This window comes from Passer domesticus, chromosome 12 (genome assembly GCF_036417665.1).
Source record: "Passer domesticus isolate bPasDom1 chromosome 12, bPasDom1.hap1, whole genome shotgun sequence".
NCBI classification, from domain to species: Eukaryota; Metazoa; Chordata; class Aves; order Passeriformes; family Passeridae; genus Passer; species Passer domesticus.
Genome location: NC_087485.1, coordinates 18933009 through 18950878, shown reverse-complemented (window position 1 = coordinate 18950878; position 17870 = coordinate 18933009). Strand labels below are relative to the sequence as shown.

Genomic DNA, 17870 nt, shown 5'->3' with positions numbered 1-17870 from the left:
TTTCGGCTCTAATGGGGCATCAGCAAATGGATAACACATCCACAGCCTCTCCCTTTCCCCCTGCCTCTGGGAGGCAGGTGCAGCCTCAAGAAAGATTCACAAAATGGATTCAGATGGGACAGATTTGTAAATTCCCAGGCAGCTATCTGGAAAAGCTCGCTGCTGCCAAAAATGGGCTCTTTGGAACATCCCTGAATGTCTTCTGTGTTTACAGCAATGGTTTCACTTCGTTCAGTTCCTCAAGAGAAAGGACATCAAAGAAATACTAGATCACAGGGAGTTTAAATGAAAGTGTCGGCAGCAGTGCTCCTGCTCCAGCTGGTTAGCAGGGAGAGGCACCTGCAAGTGCTCTCCCAGAGCAACCGTGGTGTTTTCTAATGCATGTGGAACACTTCTTTCACTGGAAACCCATTCACAAATCCCCCCAAATCTCAGTTTCCTAGATAAGGTTGTATAATGAAGTATAAACACAAGCTCTGCCTTGAATGGGAGAGATGTTTGGGTTGTTTTGGGGTTTTTTTTTTAAATGGCTTTTGGAGGGTTAGTTTTCCTGTACCATATAAAAATATGAATTTAAGCCATGATCACTTTATTTTTTGTTAACTTGCTTGAGACTTTTTTTTCAGCTTGTCTTGTTTCTCAAACCAGCAAAAACGAAAAAATTCCCTGAAGTGTCATTTTTAATACTGAACATTAAAGGCAAATGTTCCTTTTGGCCAAACCCACAAAAGTTCCTTCAACTTTGCTCTTCACTTGTAATTAGGAGTCAGACAGTCTATTAGTTATTCTGTTTCATGATTAAGTCTACAATGTACTGAAAAATAAGAAACAGCAATGCTAACCCAAAGAGTAAAATTCCTTTCAAATCTTCATTTATATATGTCATTCTAGCAAAGCCCTTTGGCATGACTGTAATACAGCAGCAACCCCCCTTTTACACCCTGTTTTTCCAACAAACCTGTTAAAATTCAGGCAAATTTACTGAGAAAGCCTGTGTGTTTTCTTACTCCTTGCTTGTGTGTAATATTTATGAAACAAAGAATTAAGTTATCAAAGATGTCTTAAATGATACTGTACTGCTGAAAGACAGTGACAATTCAAGACAGCAGAATATTTTGGGTTTCGTCCAGAACCCTCTTTCTCCAACAAAGAATATCAAGTAGAGTCCTAAAGTATCAGCTTAGCTTTAAGCCTATGAATCATGCCATAGGCAAGCAGAACAATCACCATTCCCAAGCACCAAGTCCTGACAGTCACCTCCTGTGAGCTCACCCCTGTGAGCTCTCTGCTGCTCAGGAGGTTTGGAGTTTGCCATTTATACCTCACCACATCTAAAACAGGTGAAACAAGCAGAGACCTGAATCCATGCCGTGTTAAGGATTCCCTTTGTCAAGCTCTCCTTCTCCAGCAGAGGAAGGTGAGGCTCCCCAAGCTCTGCGCTGCACCGTCCCTGCCGTGCTCCTGCTGCAGTGAAACCACAGAGTGACAGCAGTGACACGCAGCAGCTGCCCCAGAACCTTCTCGTGCTTCCATGGGCCTGGCAGAGTCTCCCATCAGCACCTCCCTGCTCAATGTCACATCTACTTTTCAAACCATTCAGGGCTTTTAGAATCTCCAGAGCAGCAGTGGCAGCAGACAAGGGGGAAATAGTCAACCTCCTACTGCTGGATTACTCTCGCAGTTTTTAGGGTACTTTTTGCCATCTTGGAGGACTAAAATAGATCAGAAGGCCTATTTTCCCATCCTTCCCCCTCCCTCACCAATTGCTAACAATGGCTGTAAATGTTTCATAGGGCTCATGAAGGGTAGTGAACAAATAAATAAATAAAACCTAAGGAACACTCCCCTCTTCCACATTCATTTTTTGCCATAGCCACAAGCTCTGAAATGATACAAGGATGGAAAAAGGAATTCAGATGTTTACATGGGGGCTTACATAGCTAAAGCTTAAATATCTGAAAGTATAGCCCACGACTATACAGACTGCAGGCCCAAGAAGTCAGTTGCATGCAAAAATATTTTAGTTGCTAAATCAGACTCCAAGTGAGGTTTAAGAGTTTCAAGAATTTGTGCTGAGGTACCTGCCTCCTTTGTTTTCCAGCTACTTTCTTTGCTACCACTTTGCCATGCACAGCCCAGCCACCCAGCCTTGCACTAGCACAGACACCCCTCTGCAGGAGAGAGGCACCCAGATAACCTGAGACGGGCTGTGAAGGAAGCTTGTGGCACCTCTCCCAGCACGCTGCCTGTTCTCTGGAGGAGCTGAGCCCTGTGAGCTGCCCGTGGCAGTGGCACACCAGGGTGCCCAGCCCTGAGATGAGTTTGGAGTTTGATGAGCTGGCAGCACTGCTGGCTTTGCCCAAGTTCCCTGCTGGCAAACGTCACCATGGCTCATTCACAGGGCCCACCCCAGGCCCTGTCCTTTTCCTCCCTTCCTCTCAGATCCTTGCATGCTGTCCCTCCTGTGGGCAACCAGGGAACACCACAGCTGGCCTCACCAGCAAGGTCAGCAATGCTGAGCCTTCTTTCACAGAATCACAGAATTTCTAGGTTGGAAGGGACCTTTAAGATCATCAAGTCCAACCCATGTTCTAACACCTCAACTAGGTCATGGCACCAAGTGCCACATCCATCCCAAAGAGCTTCTCTGGCCATACACAAACCTTCAGTGACCTGAGCTATGCATCTGTGTTTTCTTTCTTTGCTTGTAGCACAGCAATGTGATAATATTGCCAACATTTGTATTGTGACTTTGTGGAAATGGAACATTTCTGGCAGTCCAACAGAATCCTCTGGGGAAAAGTCTCCCACATCTCTCCAGGGGTTTGTCTCCAGGGGTGCAGGCACAGACCATATGTGCACATCACAGGTTCCTGTGCAGAAATCACTGGTGTGCCCCATCACAAGACAAATCAATTCCCCATGACTGAGTAGAAAATCCTGGAGACAAAATGGAAAGGTACAATCAGAAATTTCCAAATACACACATACCCCTCCCATACTGGTTTTTATTTGTTTCTGCATGCTCAACCTTCTGAAGTCTCACTCTAGAAGTTGAAACTAATTCAGATGTTTTTATGAAGCTTAAAAAACCCTTTGTTACAGAGAGGAGTTTCACAAAGGTCACAAGGATATCCCGTTCATGGATCAAAGCATCCCTTGGCAAGTATTTGACAGTGGGTAAATAATTTCTGAGCAGAAGCCTGGCTGCTAATTTCAACTATATGAATAGATTCTTGCAGGATCTAGTTCTCCTGATTTCCCACTGTGAAAAGAGAGACTTGATGGAATCCAGGCTGCAATAAAGCTGTTGTACTGAGACTTACCCAGGTAAAACTAAGCATGCACCTCTCACAAACAAAGCAAAACCCAGGTAAGGGCTGTTGGCAGCAGAGGGCTGCATCTTTTGTAGTTACACTGGCATTCCTCCTAAGGAGCTGAGGAACAGCTTGCAACCCTGATCACTTACCTACCCTGGCAAAGAGAACAGGTGGGCAGTATCTGTGCACAGGACCAAGAAAGCACTGCAGCTCCACAAATACACACATCAAGTGGATATTCTGAAAGGAATTGAATAGATAGAATTCTTAGAACTGCTATAAAGTTTTATATTAAGAATATAAAGAACTCTTTATCTTAGTTAAAACCTCTCAGGTTTGTTGCAGGACATTTTGCCGAGGCCTGCAGACATACTGAGAAGAATTCTCTGCAGTCTTTTTATGGCTACAAGCAAGCCAAGACCAAACCTAAATGCTGAAGATTCAAGGAAATGACAACAAAGATGACAACTGCATTTTGAAACTTGAGCCTGCCTCCAATTCTGCACAGAACAAATTTCCAAAGCTGAGATTTCGAAAAGGAATTGCTCTAAGTGCAAAGAGACATTTGTTTCCAAGTCTGCTATCCTAAAATTTGGAAGGGAGGGAGTGTGGGTTCCTGTCAGCTGAACAAAAAGCAGCTCCCTCATGCACTGCCTGAGGAGTGGGGACAGGGACAGAAATGGTTTGTTGATGTCTGTATGCTGATTGACTCTGTGGTGATGGACATCAGGTAAGATTTAGAAACAGAGTTTGTAGAAATACAACTCTGGATGGGCAGATTACAATATTTACTACTTATGTAAATCAAACTCTGTTTCACATAGAACTTCTGCTTAAGTAATATAGGTGAAGGAGGGTTTCTGAATGAATTGAACTACAACACAAGGTCTTCGTGGCTTTTCCTGGCAGAATTCAACCAAGGACTGGGCTTTCCTTGGCAGTATACCCACCAGTGCTTGTGAGACAGCTGAGAGGATATTTTGCACTGGACATTTTTTCCCTCCTTAAGAACAAGGATGAGGTTAAAAGGGAACCATTCGAGTGGACATAAAGACTGCACTTCAGCAAGCAAATGTGGTGTGAAGATGAACCAAGATCAAGATTTCCTTCCCAATAGCAAAGACCCTCACAAACCATGTGTGAGAATCCCACAGCTGATACTTAAGAAGGAAAGATTTCTGGTATAAGTCAATACAGTTATAATACTATCAGCAAATGTTAGAAGTGAGATTCTCATGAAGTTCTGCATCTGACCAGGCCTTGATCTGAGCTTCCACAGTGCTGCTGGTCTTAGACACCAGTACATCCCTGCTGCTCTCTTTCTAAATGGAGGATTCAGGTGGTGTCTTGCTGAAATCAAATCACACCAAAATAATATGTAAGCTGGCTCTTCAACATCAGAAAAAAATAAGGTTACCCCACTTAAAACCTTAATCAATGCTTGAAACTGGCTGGGTGATATGTGCATTTACTCCAATTCCAAGGGAGGTACAACTCAAGAGCATGACATGCCATTCATGTCAGTGAACCAAATAAAAATGTTTTAGTTATGATTAGTTACTGGTACACTCTCTGGTTTTAGTTATGATTAGCTACTGGTACACTCTTTTTATCATCCCATACCACTTTTCTCTGTTAAGGACAGCTGACAACATCTAGGAAGATGTAGTTGACAAATATTACAAAATTTTATACAGTACAAAATTCAGAGCTGTTATTTCACATCTATTTTCTTTACTGGTTTTCTTGCCTCAATTCTAGCTCCTTTCATGGCTTCAGATTCACTCTTTTGGAAACCAGTCTGGTCAGTAATTCTAATCTCACTCCCCAAAAATGACACAGAGAAAAACAAGGTCTCTTTCTTAACATTTCCAGTGGTGGAGGCTGTGGGGAACACAAGGCTTGCAGCAGAGAAATGCACTGGTACAGAGAGTGATGTCCAAGGTGGCTCCAGCCAGAAGGTCTCAAAGAGCAGCTGAGCACTATTAACTCCCACAGAAATCACACTCAAAGGACAAACCACTCCTCACTTAATGAGTAGTTTGACTCAATCCTAACTGGAACAGATCAAGGACAAGGGGAGTCTTCTCTGGCAAGCAGAAAGATCTGTATCTTGCATTAGTTTTTTCTTTTCCCTTAGAACCACACTGCATAAGGAACAAAACACGAATGTTTTGGCACAATTCCTCTCAGCAAACAAAAATGGCCATCAAAAACACAAGAGAACATGCTGGGGACTTCACTGGGATATGGGAACCCCAAATTCAAGATTTCTCTTGCCATATTGCAGAGACCTGGACTGAAAATCTGCTTTATCTCCGACATAGCAGGCACTTGTTTTGCCATGTCCCAAGTGCAAGCAATCTTTCTTTTCCTAATATTTCCTTCTCCATCTCCTGGTCCCAGAGGTGCTCCAGTAAAGTGATGCATTTTGATTACATTTTTGTCAGCCCCAAATAGTCTGACAATCTCTAATCTTAATTTTTCTTCTCTCCTTATTCCCTGTGGTCACATCACTTGGAATTGTGCTGTGTGAAAAGTTATTGTCTTGGATACAAAAGCACAGAGAGAATATTTATAATACTTAGGAGACCAGCGAATTTCTTGGTCGCTGGTCATGGAGAATCACTCGATAAAATCCACATGCACAAGCAAAACCAGGGCAAAAATCTTAGCCTTAATTTTAGGAAGACCCTTTAACCATGTATATTAAAACTAGCTAACAGTGACTTTTGGATCAGTGAATTCCTTGCAAAGGTACTCCTTGTACGAGGGACAGCGCCGCTGCTGCACAGAGCACACCCGGCCTGCCGCTCGCGGCTCTGTCTCCACATGGTCACCACATGGTCACCACATGGTCGCCACATGGTTGCCACATGGTTGCCACGTGGCTGCTTGGAGCCTCGGCTGACCAGGAGCCACCACGGCAGGGCTGAGCCCGCTGCCCCTGCCCAGAGGGGCCGGGGGGCCGCAGAGCGGGGCCGTGCGGATGGCCGAGCCCCAGCAGCCGATGCCCTGGACCACAGCAGTGGTGAAAGAAGGAACCCAAGCCCAGCAGTTTCTGTGGGGGAGCCACCAGACCACCAAGATGCAGTTATCAGCTTTGCCCTCCTCACACCTCCTCAGTTCTGTGACCTCCTTCCTTGGTCTCATTCTCTCTCCCCTCGCTGCTCCTTCTCCCTAACTCCATCCCTAACCCGCCCTCCCCTTAACAAACCCCCGGGAATCCACTCCATCCTTCTAAACCCGGCACTGCAGCCACATGGCTAAGCTTCAACATTTCACTGAATTGAAAATTCTACTTTATGATCTCCTTCCCCTGTTACTCCAAGAGCAGAATAATATCCTTCTCTGCAATCCATACCCCCTTTTTCCTTATTTTGGGTAGATCACTGGGAGCAAACCGCTTGAAGGCACAGGGTACCCCAAAAAGGTTTTTCTTTCACAGAGTCCCTGGTTCCCTGTAACCTCCCCAGTTCCCAATCCCTATCCACTTGTTCTAGCTGAAAAGAGCTCGTCAGCTAGAACTTTTATCCTAAAACTCTAATTTTTTAATCATTCTTATCCAATACCTGTCCTCTCTCCATTTCCTTCCCCATGAAGTAGTTTTTACAATTAAGCTTTTCTAGTTTGTGTGTGTTTGTATTGCCGATTGTCCTGTTTTCAGTTTTACAAAGCAGGGCCCTGTCAGGTCACAAGGGTAGATCCAAAGAGAAGCAGTTTTTGATTGTTTCTTTAATAGCGAGGGTTCAGACAGTATTAGACTGCTGAATCAAAATCGCTGTTGGGTTTGTGCTGTCCTCAGTAGGTTCTGAGGGTGACTGATAACCTAAAATGGTGTCTAGGAAAGTATTTTGATGGTTTTTGTGGTGAATGCTCCCTGAGTATAGGTTATAGCTGAAGCCAAATTTCTTTTTTTTCTTTTTGTTTTTCTTTTAATGACCTAAAACCGGGCGTCTTCTGGGTTAAACCGGTTGGAAGGTGAAAGCCCTGAGAGAGGGAGCAAAATTGGCACCTCAGCCTCAGCTGGGGGCTGTGATGGTCCGAAAAGCCAGTTGGGAAAGGTTAGACATCATTGGCCCAGTCACGCTGAAAAGGCCAATCCCAAAATCCTCATATGAGCTTAGTGCCAAAGGCTGAAGCCCTTTAAGCACTCACCCATGCTTTAAATTTAAGATCTGCAATATGGACCCACATAACCAGTTTATTACAATTAAATGCTCATTTTATCTTTGCTGCCTACCACCAAAAGCAAACATCAAATAAAATGGACTGTTTAAAACATAATCCTCACTGCAATTGTATTTATATGGATGCTACAAAACTGTATAATTATTGGTTAATTTTAAAAATTGTTAATTGTCATATTTCTCTTTATCTTTTCTTTCTAATGAAAAAAGGGTGAGGTGCAGTATTGCATTTTATTTAAATGATATGCTCTGTCTCACCCCTCCAAAATGTATGGCATATTCTAATCCTGTGGTCCTGCCCTGAGCCATCATGGATCTGTAATCCCATTGGCACGAGTCTGATTCTGCGCCCACTTTGAATTCCCCTCTTAAGCTGTGCTAGACCAGTCTCTCTCTTAGCCTGCCTCCTCTGTTAGCCCCTTTTTCTCCCCTCTTGTCCCTCCCCTAGGCTCTCCCTCTCCCCCTCAGTGACCATGCTGTTCCCAGGGATGGGACCCCCATTTAATCAGCACCCTCAGAAGCCCTGTGGAGTCTCCTTGCCTGCCTGCTGCTGCCAGGGAACTCACAGCCTGGGGAGCCCTCTGGGGACACCCCGGGGTGCCTCCCCAAAATGAACTACAACAGGACAGTGCCTGACACAGGCCCACCATGTATTTAGTACAATTGATAGTCTTATTCAGGAGAAAAAAAATCACGTGTTTAAAAAGCTGATAAACACACACAAACACACACACATGCTTTCAAAAAGATACTTCTTAAGATGATATTATTATCTTGCATCACAACTAAATTTCAAATTTCAGTGGCCATTTCTCAGGTATTGGTATAACTGAGAAGAAACCATGATACCACCAACAGACAAATATTAGTAGAGAAATAATGTTACATTTGGCAAACAGATAAGCATATCAAACAGTTACATTTACTGCAGAAGTGTTTGAATGCAGGTTTCCCACATGGCAAAATCTCAAAACACCTTGCATTCCAAGTGCAGCTGTTCTGCTATTATGTAGGAAATAGACTTTTTAAACTAAAATGCTGTTAGACACATAGGGAAAGTTTTGGCAGGACAGATTGTTTTCCATCATTAGATGAAATTTTAAAAGCTGTTTCCTAGTGGAACATTTTACTGCAAATATTTTGGACACTTTCATGTGACTTGAAAGTCAACTGAGATCCATGCTTGCATCTCTTGTGGTTACAAGATAAATAGCAGATTTCTGAAGATAAAAATAGCTCTCCTTCCCAAGGCAAAACCTGGTTTTCAGAGGGAAAAATGCTAAAATATTTCACAGGAGTAGATGCATCTATTTCTTTTCTTTAAAGAAGTCCTTTATGTAGTTACAGTTACACAGTGGTTTAATTTAATATCCAAGCTATAATTTAAATTGAAATTAATCTTCCAGAGCATTAAAAAAGGCAGTGTCCGTGTTTGGGTGTCTGGTGGAAGTACAATATATTCTGAGGACTTATGGTTAGCACCTTATTATCCTTGAATACCTGAGCAGGGCAGCACATTCCTTGCCTTGGACACAAAGTGATGCTTCTGAAAAAGCAGAGGCCACCACACGTGTCTGCTGCACTGCCATGTGCTGTCACACACTGGTACTTCTTGCCCAGCATTGCATTATCTGCAGTGGTTGCAGAGACTCCCTCTGCCCCTTCAAAGCTCATCAGCTTCTGCTGCCACAGAGATGAGATTCATCTCTAAAGGAAGAGCCAGGAACTGCTTTGAAAAATGGGACAACAACAGCAGGAACAGATAATTGTAATGAAGGGCTCTATCATTCCCATTAGAAAAAAGCAACCAAACAAATAAGCAAAGCCCAAACTTGAACACATTGTGTTTGTACAGCCTCGGGATATGAGGCAAATGAGCTGCTCTTCCAGGGCTGGGAACCTTCATGGGCAAGGGGGAAAGACACAGCTGATTCCTTGCTGATGGATTCTTCTCTCAGCAGTGAACTTGAACCATGAAAATCTACCTGAGTAACTCCTAAGTCAAAAACAGACTTGGGGCTTTCTATAAAGCAGTAGAGTCTTTGAAAACATCAAACATAGCCCTCAGTCAATGCAATAAGAATACAGTAATTTTTTCCCAGAAATCGACTGAATTTATCAAAGACTTTCCTAGGATCACAAATAAACATCTTTTTGCAAGTTCAAAATGGGCATTTCCCACGAAACAACTGCCTTTTCTACCAGTTGTGCCCCGCTCTAAAATCAGGGGGGGAAAGGTGATAAAACATAGGCTGATCCAGACATAACAAAATGGGATTTTTTTCCCCCAGTAATGATTTAATTCCTCCCACATCGTGGAGTATTTTTAATAGCCTTTCCAGTACAGGTTTTAAGGGGTTTGTTTCAGATCTCAGGACATGCAAGACTAGCACTTCACTCTCTGAGCAAAAGCTGCTCTCAAATCACCAGGAGATCTCAGACAGGGACATTTCCTTGGTGTTTTGGGGCACGGGCAGCTCAGTCTCTCCCCTTAGAAGAGAATGCCCACATCCAGGGCAATACCAGATAGCTGGTAAACATACAAACTTCTTCAGGCTTTCCGAGCAACCCATCAAAACAGATAACACAACACACAGAGAATGAGTCACACCCAGGTGGTTTGCTGGATTCTGCTGTACTGGGCATTCCCAAACTGCGTGGTGAAGGGTGTTGAGGTTAGACCTAGGGAGTTCATGGGAAGTGGGGGATGTTTTGGGTGTTCCAGCCAGCAGCTGTGCCCAGGAGAGCAGAGCAGGACACTTCACCCAGGACTTGGCTGAGATGGGCGAGGTGACAAAGAGCGGAACCTGGAGGTGGTGCCCAGTCTGGTACCAGGGGATCACATCACTGGGGGGGAGATGCCATTTATCCCATTTTGTGCTGTCTCAAACAAAAGCACTGGGGCCAGTTTTCAAACCAGACCAAGTACCTGGGTCTTTCTTCAGCACAAAAACTTCTTCCTCTGGAAAAAGAAACAGGGAAAGACTTCACAATTCTGTCTGACAATCAGACCAAGGAGTGCATCACAGCCCAAACCATGCATCTGTGGAAGAACACCACAAGTTTATTCCAATTTGTATGGACATTATGAGGGCCACAGGCTGCGAAATCAGTGCTGCAGAGGAGCCCTGTTCTGGGCTGCATGAGTCAGGCTGCTGAGAACAGCACAGCAAAGCCACCCACTCCTGCCCATGAAACCCATCTGCTCGGATGGGAAGAGATGTTTCTGTGACACCACATTCTTCTGGCATGCTGCTCAAGGAATTAACAACACAAGGAGTGGGACATTTCTCTGTGGTTTACAAAACAAGGAGGAAAAAAACACAGTCCCAAAGAAATCTATTACTAATATGATATATTCAAAAAAGAAAATCACACAAAAATCTCTATCCATGACAAGGTTTATATATATCAAAATAGTAAACAAGAGCTGCAGCATTCAAAGTAGATCACAGACTCTGGAAAGTCAGCTTTAGTTCCCAGAATCCTGATAGAAGTAAAACATTTCTAGCCATACAGAAGTGTTACAGACAATTTGCAGCTAACATTCTCTTTTTCTAAGATATTAGCTCAAACTAAAAACTGTGTGATATCCAATATTCATCTTTATAACCACTGAGGATTATGAAGGTCTTTGAATTCTGAGACTACTTGGGATCAAAGTCACTTGAAAGAGCTGGGAGGGAAACATCAGAGCAGCTCCTACCTCCTCTTCCTCCTCCATGTGTGCTCTCCCCAACACCAGAGCTAATCATCACTGGAAAGCAGATTTGAAAGGAAGTGCTCAGGCCCCAGGGATCCCAACACCAGGTGTGGCCGTGGGGGACCCGCTGGGAATTCAGTTCAAGCTGATATTTATGGCAGGGTTTGTGCTTATGCTAAATTACAATTCAGAGAGTAGAACTGCAGTCACAAATCTGGGAGCTCCTTGGGAAGACAATGATGGCACCATTCCCATTTGGTGCTAGACGTGACTTCAGTATTCAGAACTGAAAATGTGTCCAATGAAACAAACAAAACACTCACTCAAAACCCACCGCAAACATACAGATGTGAGTCACTACATCCTAGTGCACTAAAAAAAAAATCCCAAACATCAACCATAACCATCTAAATACACAAACCCCATCACAACAACCCACAAAAAGAGAAAGCATGTTGATTAAAGTATGTGCTATTAATTACCCAGAGTGGAACATGATATAAAAAGATTCATCTCAGCCTACTAGGTAACATTACTCATGCATGCATGACTATTACAAAAAGCTGTTTGTAGATATGAAAGATTTACCTGGAAATCAACATTATATTTCCCATAATTCATAGCTATGTTATTGGATTTGGGGTGTGAGACAGCTCAGAGGGCAAGAAGAAAAAGACAAAAGAGATCATGTTACTTTGCAGCTCCAGCTGGATGGTAACAGAGTTTTTCAAACAGTAAGAGAGGAATCTTATGCACCTTGCAGTATTTATGAACAGCTGGGCGCCCAAATAAACTTCTTTATGCAAACAGGCACTTGAATATGTAAATCAGCACTTACACAAACAGATCTCCATGTGTACAAACATTTTCCCATGAAAACTGCTCCTTTCTTAAGCCAAATCTGCTCCCATTCAAACCTATGGCAGAATTTCTTTTGACTTCAGAGGAAGCAAGAATAGAAACTCAACCTCTACAAAAACATTCTCAAGTTTGTTTGGGGTTTGTGTTTGTTTTGCTGTTTTCTTTCAAACAGACATACATAGGGAATGGTCCATCAGCTCAAAGATCATTCAGCAGTTGGAATAGATTTATGGGAATTTATTTCTACAAACTTCTCTCAATGTAATGTCAGAACATCTTTCACAAGTGCTTATTTCCTGTAGCCTGCACTCATACTGACATTGCTGATGCACCCAAAGGCCCCAGAAGATTTGTCTACAGATCCAGAAAACTGAGAGTCCTTTGCATTTGGGATTCATTCACATTTTCATTCCAGAGAATACACTGTTATATTTTAACCATAAAAACCATCAAGTATTCTACTTCTACAGGGAGTTTGACAGAATTGTGGCGTGTCAAACACACTGAAGCCTAAGAAGGTAAAACCTGTCCATTTGTCACAGCTACCTTTGCTGAAGCTCTGCCTGCCAATACCAATTTGTTTATTCATTAATTTTCTTACAACCCTTCCTTACTTTTCCAATCCATAAGCACAGTTTTGTCAGTGCCTAAAATGTACCCAGGAAAAGTGATCCATGAAACACAGAAGTGCAGAGGGTTTCCCATGGCTACCCAAGCTATTAAGTGTTAGATCAGGTCTGCAGGCAGTGAAATCATAGCACCATTATCACTGCCTTGTGGGAGCAATAATTCTGGGTGGTCTGTAACACTACAGCTCCCAGCCCCTGAGATAGTATGACCATGTTGTCAAGTAGAGCCTCTCTAGGAGTGTAACTAGGCCGAAGCTTTTTGACCTCATAGATAAATAGGTTTTGTTGAAAGCTGTTCTATTATTTTTCAGATTAGCTTGGACTTGCATTTGGTTCATTCTCTGCCATGGAAGTGGGAGAGAGCGAGGCCTTGAGATATCCAGTACATGTTTATCCAGCTGCAGTAGCTTGATTCTCAAAGTATAACTGTCAACATCTCCACTCCCTCATGCAAATCGCAATTTGTAAACAATCCTAATAATTCCTCCTCCCTGTTGTTCCTTGTAGTTTTGCATTCCTGACTGAGCAGCCACAGTACGCAAAGCACGGAGAGCAGCGCGAGTCAATCCAGGCTGACTGCGGTGGAAGAAAAATGTACCAAAGCCATGGGCTCCCAGAACAGACTGTTCAATGCTAATTTTAAATCTTGAAAAACAGTGCCAGTCTGACATCAGTGTGGTATTTTTTCGTATTTTCTAAATAATCAAGAGAAACTGTGTTGTTTTTGGGATTTTTTTTCAACATTTGATTCTGCTTCCATTCCCTTGTGTAAATAGATGGAACATTTATCAATTTTTTTAAACTATGTAAACAGAATTGCACTTTGCAGGCATTTTTCTACTGCTATAATTCATGAAATAAAATTTCTTTATCTAATTTATCCAGAGTTTGTTTTTCCCAGCTACACTATGCTGGATCAGAGGGTCAGTAAGTCTCCCTTCAGATCTCTGTATGGTGAGCAGGCTGAACATTACCATTTTATCTTTCATTAAAAACCCCAAAACTTGGAGGGCATGGTGCACCGTCACTGAAGACATTTCATTCCAACCAGAGTAAAAAGCTCTTTCTAGCATTTATTTAGTTTCAGCAAAGACCTGATATTGCAAGTATTTATACACAGGCTTAATGGGGAATAGCTTTAAAGCCTAATGATCTGCCAAGACTAGTCTTGCACATAAACATTTGTAGCACAAGGGATTAATAGCCTCAAAATGAGAGAGAGAGAGCTCTCTTCCAATGTAACTTTTTTAAGATCTTGTTAAGATGTTAAGACAAATAGTTCTTTGAGCAGCAAAATAAAATACTATTTCTCTTAGATTTACGTTCCAAATTGAAGTCCTCAGAGGATTCTTTAATGAATACAGTTTTCCCCTCACAAAAAGTTGAAGTTCTTTTTTTCCTCCTCTGCAGCTATTTTCACATCACTTTTAAGAACAACCAAATTTGGTTAGAAGTTGGCCCAAAATTCAGAGGTTATAAGGGGACTGATAAAGTAATGTCAGAAATCCCATCTCTGGCATGATTTCCTTAGGAAATCCTTATCAATGCCATGGAAATCTAAAAAAAAAAGCCCCAAAAAACCACCTGTGTTAGACCTTATCAAACCCACCGTCTGTGTAAATGGAATTAGCAGGTGAAAACCTGAAATTTAGATCCCTATCCTCATTTTCTCCACCATTTTTTAGTTTCTTCTAACATGTCATGATAAGACAGTTTCATTAATTTAACTCTTTCCCCTCTCCCATTGTCATATCGTAGAGGTTTCCACTTTTTTTCTGGAGAAAACACACATTTTGGTTTGTCCATATGCCAGCAGTCCCTGTTGCTTCCTCTAGAGCTCCTGAGGTTCTGAAGCCTCAGGTGGCTCCCTGTAGCTCATTCCTTCACAGACATGGGGACATCTCAAGGCCACAGGCTGCTCTGCAAATTTGCCATCTGACTAAAACTGCACAGGCTTAACAATAAATACCATGTTCACAGTGGTGCCAGAATTGGCATAAAGGGCTACTGGGGGTCACTTTCCTCTTCTCCTGGTAAAGAGCAAAGGACCTACTGCGCACCAGGCACTGAAACTTGGTCCAGATTCTCTAGATGTGTGAAGCTGAGAAATCAGAAGCAAGTCTTCTGGGAAGGAGAGGGAGGATATTGCCTTCTCCTCCTGGGCTCAGTGGGTTGTCCTTCAGCATTCAGTGACAGTGAGGGTGGAACTTGATATGAAAAGAATCACCTGAAGCTCCCAGGTAAAATCACTCAGGTCTGCTGGACTCACAAGGACAGCACACATGGCTGGTACTGCCCCTGGGCCTGACTCCCTTTGCATTTGCAGAATGTGAAGACCCTTGCAGCAGCTGCTGACAGACTCCACGGAGGAGGAAGGTTACAACTTCTCCAGTTCCAGTTCATCCTGAAAACAACCTGAAGCTGATCTGTTTACTCAGATATGCAATGGGCCACCCATTCTTCCAAACAGTATTTTTATCTCTTGTTCCTGTCCTTGAATTCCTTCATTGTTGATATAAATATGAAAAGGAATTTAAATTATTTCTACTGTGTGAAGTTTTCAAATGACTATTTACTGTTGCAACTTCATACTCTGCTATCAGGCCCAATTTCCTGGCAGTATTTGTCACTATTAATCTGAAAAACCTTGCTCTTAGCACGCCATTTAAGTAATTGTTGTGAGATTCCATCAGTGATGCTCACAAACTGACGGTGGCTGTACTCTGTAAACGCAGGGTTACACACACAGCTTTAAAAGAGGCATTTACAAAGGGCAGAGGCCTGACACAGATCAAGCACAACACCATTTTCAGACACACTTTGGCAAGCATCAGGTTGTGTCTTTATAGTTTGTCCCTCACATCTCCTGAGAAGCAGTATCTTCAAAGAATTCCAGCCAGGCAGCGAGCCGTGACTCCGCTTCCTGACGCCGTGTCAGCCCTCCAAAACCAAGCTGGGCTCTTCTGAGTCATCTCCTGAAAAATGAAAGATCTCTGTCAGAGTAGCAGACCTCTGAAAAAATTATTGCTAGGACATTCCCACCAAGAGATGCCAATCTGGTGGTGCTTCCTTGCACAGGGAGGGCAGGCAGTGTCAGTGCATGTGAGGCTCAGGTGGCTGCTCTGAACTGGACCATGGTAGTGAAACACTTTCTGGAAATGCCTTGTTCCCCTCCTCATCCACCTTCCTGCCCTGGGGAGGGATGGATATTGTCCAAATGCTCAGCCCCTGCCTCACCTGACTCACCCATGTGACTGCCCCCAGCAGTGTTAATGAAATGAGAGGAGAACAGCAGCAGCCTCATAAATCTTCATGAGCATGAATGTGTGTCCTGGTCTGCATCCCATTAGTGACTGATTTTTTTAATAAATAAAAAAATCTCAGTGACACCTGGACACCAGCCAGTCCTCATTTTCTATCCCCAAAAGGCTGATTCCTTATTCAATCAAATATTCATACAGGAAAAACAAAATAAGGGTGTGGATCATTTGAGAAACTCATCTCAAGTTCCAAAAATTATTCTTAGAATCAGTGAATGGTTTGGAAGGGACCTTTAAAGGTCATAAGTCTAAATGTCCTTCAATGAACAGGAACATCTTCAACAAGTTCAGGCATCTCAGAGCCCTGTGTAGCTTGACCTTGAGTGGTTCCAGGGATGGGGCATCCACCCCCTCCGCAGGCAACCTCTTCTGCAGTTTCAGCATCTTTCATGAGGAAGATTTCTGCCTTGTATCTAGGCTGAAGTGACCCTATTTTAGTTTAAAACAATTACTCCTTGTCCACTCACTACAGATCCTCCTAAATGTCTGTTCCCATCTTTCTTGTAAGTCTGCTTCAAATTTTGCCAGGTTATAAGGTCTTCCCAGAGTTGCCTCTAAGCTTACATATGAGGCAAGATTTTATTTTTTAAATGTTTTTATTGTACTTATTAATGATGTAGCTACATAAAACTCAAGTTTCTCTTTCGTAAATAAAATCATGATGTTTGTTTTCAGTAGGAAATTTTAAAAAAAATTATTTTCCAGGTTTCTAAAAATATTTCAGATGAAAATTTGTGATTTCTGTGTTACAGGAAAAACCTAATGCAACAGTGTCAGTGGTACAGAACAACATGTATTACATTGCAGTAGTTTAAATAATTATTTATTTTAGGTTCCAAGGTAGGCATACAGTTACTCTGGAAAAAAACTCCTGCAGTTTTAGAAGTTCAAGAATTTTTACACAAAATAAAATTTAAACATTGTCTTGTTCAGATATACTTCGGAGTATATTTATTTACTTATATTACTAATTTTTATTTTAAATAGCTGTGAAGTCTGTTGAGTTGTGACAGAAACTCATATGATATTTTAATGCATTCCTTCCAAGAAGTAATGAGGTGCTCAATAACAGGAAGAGAGCTTTTAGATTGAGGTATTCCAAACAATAATTTGTGTTTCTGAAGTCATATTCTTCTGAAGATGATTTATTCTTCTGCAAAGTTTTACTAATGCTCATCTGTGGAGTGGGTGGGGTGGGAATTCTGTTAAGAAATTATTACAGAATTCAATAATTCTGAAAAGGGTTTTCTATTTAGGAAATGGCAACTCACCTAAATTTATTTCAAAGTGCATTTGTAGTGCCAGAGGGGGACAAAGGTCCTTTAACATCAGTGTTTTCTCTGTGGAGAGATGAATTCCCTGCCAGTCTTGGTCGGGTTCAGCGGATTTTAACCACTTCAGGCCCTGGGCAGCAGGAGCCCCGGGACAGCCCGAGCACAGAATGTGCTGCTCCGCCTCGGGGCAAAGGCGCAGCCAAACGTGCACCACTTTCTGCAGCAGAGGGAGAACCTGCGGGGCCACTGTCAGCTCAGCTGCTCCTGGCTCCTCAGGCAACCCGGCACCCTCCCACCAAACAAATCAAGAGAGGTGGTTCAAGGTCCTCCGGAGCAAGGCTTGACCGGCCCCGACCCGCGGCAGCGAGGGCACTGACCCGCTCCTGCCTCCCACCGGGCCGGGGAGGGCGGAGTGCCCGAGCTGCAGCTGCCCTGCCTGGCAGCCTGCTCCAGGAACCAGCATTCCTGCAGGAACCAGCATTGCTGCAGCCTGCTGCAGGAACCAGCATTGCTGCAGGAACCAGCATTGCTGCAGGAACCAGCATTGCTGCAGCCAGCTCCAGGAACCAGCAT

The 17870-nt window shown here is 43.0% G+C and overlaps 1 long non-coding RNA gene across 1 annotated transcript; it reads right to left on the bottom strand.

Moving 5' to 3' along the window:
- Positions 1-13755: 13755 nt before the first annotated feature.
- LOC135279504 (uncharacterized) lies at positions 13756-17405 on the bottom strand. The gene is made up of 2 exons (XR_010346730.1): positions 17295-17405; positions 13756-15678 (listed from the first exon to the last, which is right to left on the bottom strand). It is a non-coding gene; the product is annotated as an uncharacterized LOC135279504 (long non-coding RNA).
- Positions 17406-17870: the final 465 nt, after the last annotated feature.